This window comes from Suncus etruscus, chromosome 11, assembly GCF_024139225.1.
Source record: "Suncus etruscus isolate mSunEtr1 chromosome 11, mSunEtr1.pri.cur, whole genome shotgun sequence".
NCBI lineage: Eukaryota > Metazoa > Chordata > Mammalia > Eulipotyphla > Soricidae > Suncus > Suncus etruscus.
Genome location: NC_064858.1, coordinates 44057991 through 44064408, shown reverse-complemented (window position 1 = coordinate 44064408; position 6418 = coordinate 44057991). Strand labels below are relative to the sequence as shown.

Here is a 6418-nt window from a genome sequence, read left to right as displayed (position 1 = left end):
ACCTTCTAAAATTGACCCCACTGCACAGAGCTTAGCATAAGCCCCCAAAAGCACTTACTGGTCATGGCCTCCAAAATAAAACCAATAACAATTAATATCGCCTCACTTAGGTTTTTATATAACCAGGCATTGTTATCAGATGATTGCTTGATTCATTTTATCCTTAATTCAGTGTGTCAATGTTGGATACATTTTATAGATAAATAAATGAAAGCACAGGTACCCAAGTATCTAGGTAGGAATAGAACAGAAGTAGTATTTAACAGACCATGCAGTATGTTTAGGTCTTAAAAACATGAAGTAGTAATTATTTAAAAATGATGCCATATTTTCTCTGGGAATTTGCTGGCTTTCAATACTGGTACAGAAACTGCAAGGCACTATACTTTATAATAGTTGTTTGATGAGACCAGTTTTGAATGAGAGTTCAACTCCAAATGCTGGGAAATGTCACCCAAGTGTTGTCTAGACAGGGATCAAGAACACCCAGACTCCAACAAACAGCCCATGGCAGCATATCCAAATATCCAGAGTGGCACTGCAAAAGTTATCAATCCTAAATTAGCAATATGGAATAAAGTGGAAGCAAAATAAGCCTATTCTCAAGTACTGGTGATTAATGTCTAGGAAAATTAGATCAATCAAACAGCTATGCTAGCTGGTAAATTTACCTTTCTTCCAGGACAAGCTTATACACTCATGTTTCCTTTTCTCATTTTCTTTCTGTTGGCTTTTATATTTTAACCCTGCCTGGAAAATGTTAAGGGATAGTGTTAGGGTCAATGCTGGCCCACCACTCAATTAGAGACCACAACAACTCCAAGGATGTAATTAGCAAGGGCAGGTTTATTGACTGACTAGCCAGGGCTGCGATTATGTCAAGAGACAGAGGACCGTCTGGACCTCTGAGCAGCAAAGCAAGAGGGTTTTTATAGGGTTTGGGCTGTAGGATCAAGGCAATGTCCAATCAAGAGTTTCTTCTTCCAAATACGAATCAGTGTTCCAGGAGGGTTTCCAAGGGGATTTTTGAGTTTGTTTCTAGCGTTGCTAGGGTTTGGGCAATAGGGTAGCAGGGGAGGCAATGTCCAATCAAGAGTTCAATTTAGCTTCCTTCTCCAAATACAGCTCAGGGTTCTGGAGGTGTTTCCAAGGGGATTCTTGGGTAACTTCGTTTCCACGTTGCTAACGCGAGGTGCTCATTTGGCCAAAGGTTTGATTAATTGGTTTGATTGTCTTTTGTCATTCTCGCACCCCGTGCCAGGAACATTCTGTTGGTACATCACACACCTTATGATAAAGTGGGTTTGGACAAATATCAGAACTTTAGCAAGAGTTTAACTTGAACTGGATTAAGCATTATAAGTTAAGTATTACAAGCATTAAAATGAATTAAGCATTACAAGTTATTGCTAGGCCTTAATTACTATATTTTAAACATGCTTTTTCCTAACTCTATTCTTTTACATATATAGATTCTATTATTGCTATGCTTTAATCAATATATGTTGTTTTTTGTTTTGTATTTTGGGGGGGTTTTGGGCAGCACTCAAGGGTTACTCCTGGCTATCTGCTCAGAAATAGCTCCTGGCAGGCACGGGGGACCATATGGAATGCTGGGATTCAGATCAACCACCTTAGGTCTTGGATTGGCTGCTTGCAAAGCAAACACTGCTGTGCTATCTCTCCGGCCCCAATCAATATATGTTTTAAATTCTATCTCCACAATAGCTCCTGGAATACTTGGGGAACTATAAGATGCTAAGGAGCAAACCCAGGACTCTCACATGTAGAGCAAACATTCCAGCTCTTTGAGTCATCTCCCTGGACTAATACTCATTTTTCAATGACTGGTGTAACAAACTATCAGAAACTGAGCTGTGTAAAGAAACAAACTGTATTTTATAGTTCAAGGTTGGCAGTCCTTATAATCTCTCCAAGATGGAAACCAATGGGGCCAGAGAGATAGCACAGCAGTAGGACATTTGCCTTGCATAAGGCTGACCCAGGAGGGACCCAGTTCTTTTCCCCACATCCACTCCAGTTCTTTTCCTAACATCCCATATAGTTCCCCAGCCTTTCAGGGGCAATTTCTGAGCGCAGAGACAAAAGTAACTCCTGAGCACCGCTGGGTGTGGCCCAAAAACCAACAAGCAATAATCAATTAATAAATAAAGTTTAAATAAAAAAGATAAGTGCTTGCTTCTGCAGCACATATACTAAAAATTGGAACAATACAGAGAAGATTAGCATGGCCCCTGCACAAGAATGACATGCAAATTCGTGAAGCATTCCGTATTTTTTTTTTAAAAGAAAGAAAGAAAAAAGAAAGATGGAAACCAAGGGGCCAATAGCCAACATTTCTCCCTAGATGATCTATGGAAAAAGCCTTTTCTTGCTCCTTGGGGTTCTTTACAGAAGTTAGATCATGACCATAGGATCCAAGTGCTTGTCCTTTTAAGTTCTGTCCACATCAAGTCTAGAATTGGTCACACCTTGATTCTAGGCCACTTTCTCCTTCATCTCCAAAGCTAGCCAAGGTACATTGAGTTCTTTAAACTTCTTTCTTTTTCTACTTACCTTCCTGATCCAACTGAGAAGCTTCCTCCTTTGTAGTTAGTTATTTTTGATTACATTGGATTCCTGTGTTCATCCAGAACAGAACCCAATTTTCATGGCCCATACCCTGAATTGTACCTGCCAAGTGTCTGCCAGATAAGGTCAAATACTTACAGTCCACCTCACCTCATTCCCAGGGTCAGGGATAAAAGTTATTGACTTTTTGATTGCAGGGGGAACATTATTCTTCCCTTCATTAATGAATAAGGAGTTATTCATTTTTTATATTTAATAGCTTCTTAAGATATAATTGAGATAGAATCATCTTCACATTTTTTTAACTTCTTTTAGTAGTATTTTTATTTAAACACAATGATTACAAAAATGATTGTAGTTGTGTTTCAGTCATAAAAAGAATACCCCCTTCACCACTGCAACATTCCCAACACCAATGCCCCCAATCTTCCTCCTCTCCCATCCCCTGCCTGTATTAGAGACAGGAATTTTACTTCTCTCGCTCATTAACATTGCCACGGTAGTTGTTAGTGTATTATTTCTCTAACTGCACTCACCCCTATTTGTGGTGAGCTTCATATCATGAGCCGGTCCTTCTGGCCCTCATCTCTGGGCATTATCACAATAATGTCTTTTATTTTTCTTAAAATCCATAGATAAGTGAGACTATTGTGTGTGTGTCTCTCTTCCTCTGACTTACTTCACTCAGCATAATAGATTACATGTCCATTCATGTATAGGAAAATTTCATGACTTCATCTCTCCTGACAGCTGCATAATATTCCATTGTGAATATGTACAACAGTTTCTTTAGCCATTCATCTGTTGAAGGGCATCTTGGTTGTTTCCAGAGTGTTGCTATTGTAAGTAGCACTGTGATAAATATAGGTGTGAGGAAGGGATTTTTGTATTGTGTTTTTGTGTTCCTAGGGTATATCCTTAGGAGTCATCTTTACATTTTTAAAAGAAATTATTGTGTATATTAATATGTATCTGTAGTGCAAATCCATAAATCTTTCTCCACAATCAAGATAGTAAATATATTCACCTCCCTCACAGTTTATTTGTACTCTTTGGTAGTCCAGCCCCCCTCCTAATTTTCCACCTCCAGGAAATCATTGACCTGCTTTCTGTCATTACAGATGGGTGTAGATTTTTTTTTTGAACTTTATATAAATGGAATTTTACAGCATGTGCTATTTTGAAGAAGAAAAGTCTGACTTCTTTCACATTACAGGATAATTACATCTCACAATATGGATGAATCTATAAAGTTATAAGACCAAGTCATTCTTCCAATCCTAGGTATCACTCGTTATTTCTGAACAATAAAAAGGTAAAAAAGTTTAAGAACCACCACAACTTTTTTGGCCTATACTCCAGCTCTGAAACAAGCTCAAACCCAACAGGATTTAAATATCTGAAATCTGAGGCCAAGATAGGGTATTTGCCTTATATGCATGGAACCCAGATTCAATGCTCATCACCATATATAGTCCCCTATGCCTTGCAAAGAGGGATCCCTGAGCACAGAGCCAGAAATAAGTCTTGAGCACAATAGGGTGTGCCCCTAAAACAAAACAAATTAGAAATCTGTTCATATTCAAATAACATTCTACCTTCATGTTTTGTGGATTTTTTTCATGTATAAAAAGAATTGCCCTCCCTTCCAAAAAATAGTTTTCTCTGACTATATGTAAATTATATCTGGCCTGGGTCAACCAGCTGGGCAGTCCTACTAGATTTGGGTAAGCTCACTCCTTAGGTGAAGTAAGCCAGAGAATTGGCTAAGGATCCATCGAATCTATCATAATCTAGTGGTCTAGTCATGGTGGAAGCTGACAAGAGAGGAGAAGCTCCATGTAAATCTAGTAAATTTAATTGGTCTCTTGGAACTCTCCTACCAAAAAGGTAGCTAAGTTAATAATGAAAAGTCTAGTGTTCTATAACAGTGAGAGGAAAAAAGGGAGCTCTAGCATATAACTTCCTTTTTATGCTCTTTTTGCCCCCTTCCCTATACCTGGGAAGGCAACAGGGTGTTCATCCTGGCACATATTAGTGTGGCCAGACAACAAAGAAAAGAACAAAGAAAAGCTGAAGTGACAGAGAGCCACTAGGTTATGGTTCTAGAAAGACTAGTGGGAGACCATCAAGGGAACACAGGTTACGGGTACATGGGGTACATAGGAACACATGTACATGTTACAGGGTACACATGTTACAGGATCTGGCTTCAGATTTTAGACCCTGAAGCCATACATTGGATTGAGCAAAATAATAGACAAGACCAGTTGAACATACTCTGAATGAGACAGGACCAGTTCATACTCTGAACCCAAAGCAGGAAAGGACCAAAATAAATCACACTATACTCAGATATACTTGGGTATACTCAGTATCTAGAACCACCTATTTAAATAGTCCAATACACTAATTTCATTAGCATCTGAAGCCTTGTATACAGTTCATACAACACTCAGGATCCACAATCATTCAGGACCCACAAACTCAAGAATACAACCATTTTCTCTGTAACAGCCTTATCCAGGATACAGTAGATGACTGGATATAGGTCTCCTTAAATCAGTCCAGGGACTTGAGTGTATCCAAGAACAAGAGAGACAAGCCCAGATGCAGCACTTTTATAGCTTCTGTTGCATCACATGTGTAGATGTCACTGGCCAAAGCCAGTCATAGAGCAATTCGACATCAAGGAATGAAGAAATACATTATTCCCCTTGAAAGTAGCCAAGGAGAATGTGCATGGGGAAGTAGAAGAGTTTATCTTCTGCACACAGAAGCTTTGACCACATTTACATCACTCTTCCTCCTTTATTGCCTTTAATTTCTTATCACCTATTTATGCCTTAAGCTATATCTCAATTCCAATTTTTATACCAATCTCTCAAAAAGAACCTATTCTCTCCTGAATTACCAATAACTTTGTTTCTTATTAAATCCAGAAAACCCAGTTCATTCATCATTTCTTTCAGCATTCTGGAATCATTTTTTTTTTTTTTTTGGTTTTTGGGCCACACCCGTTTGACGCTCAGGGGTTACTCCTGGCTATGTGCTCAGAAATCGCCCCTGGCTTGGGGGGACCATATGGGACGCCGGGGGATCGAACCGCGGTCCTTCCTTGGCTAGCGCTTGCAAGGCAGACACCTTACCTCCAGCGCCACCTACCCGGCCCCGCATTCTGGAATCATTTGACGCTACCTTCCCCCCTTAATTTTGATGACACTAATTTTTTTTTCACTTCCTCTTAGCTATTCTGGCTCCTTAAAAAAAAAAAGATGAGTGGGGAGTCTAGCAGGAGGAGGTTTGGCAGGCCCCCGCCATGCCGGAGGCCTGCTTGGCCAGGCCTAGGGGGGGTGCGGGGCTTGGGTAACCCCAGCACCCCTCTGCCGCCTTGCTCCAGATCTCCAGGGCTTCCCCGGGCCACACGCCTGGGCAAGCCGGTGAGTTGGGTCCCTTGGTGGAGCTTGAAGGTACCCTAGGCCTTCCCCCACTATCCATGCGGCTCCTTAGGGAGGGTCTGGGTGGGGCTCTGAGCTTCTGGTCTCCCAGCTTCTTGAAGGATCTCTCCACATTTTTTTTACTTTTTTTATATCCACATTTTTAACAGAACCTTCCTGTACCTTGAGTCTTTATCTCTCAACCTTCTTCAATCCTGTTCCCTATACTCTAGTCTTATCATCTTCCTAAAAGCAGCTTGCATTGCCCTTTAGGTCTCTGTTACCAGCTGTAGTTGCTCCCAATTTGACCTCCTCTTACCTATTCTACATAACAGTTAAGTGAAATGTACACTATTCTTAGTACTTCGGGAAATAGGAACTTTTCTTTT

At 40.3% G+C, this 6418-nt stretch overlaps 1 non-coding gene across 1 annotated transcript; it reads left to right on the top strand.

Annotated features, from left to right (window-relative positions):
- Positions 1–2192: 2192 nt before the first annotated feature.
- LOC126023527 (U6 spliceosomal RNA) lies at positions 2193–2300 on the top strand. The gene has a single exon (XR_007500643.1). It is a non-coding gene; the product is annotated as a U6 spliceosomal RNA (small nuclear RNA).
- Positions 2301–6418: the final 4118 nt, after the last annotated feature.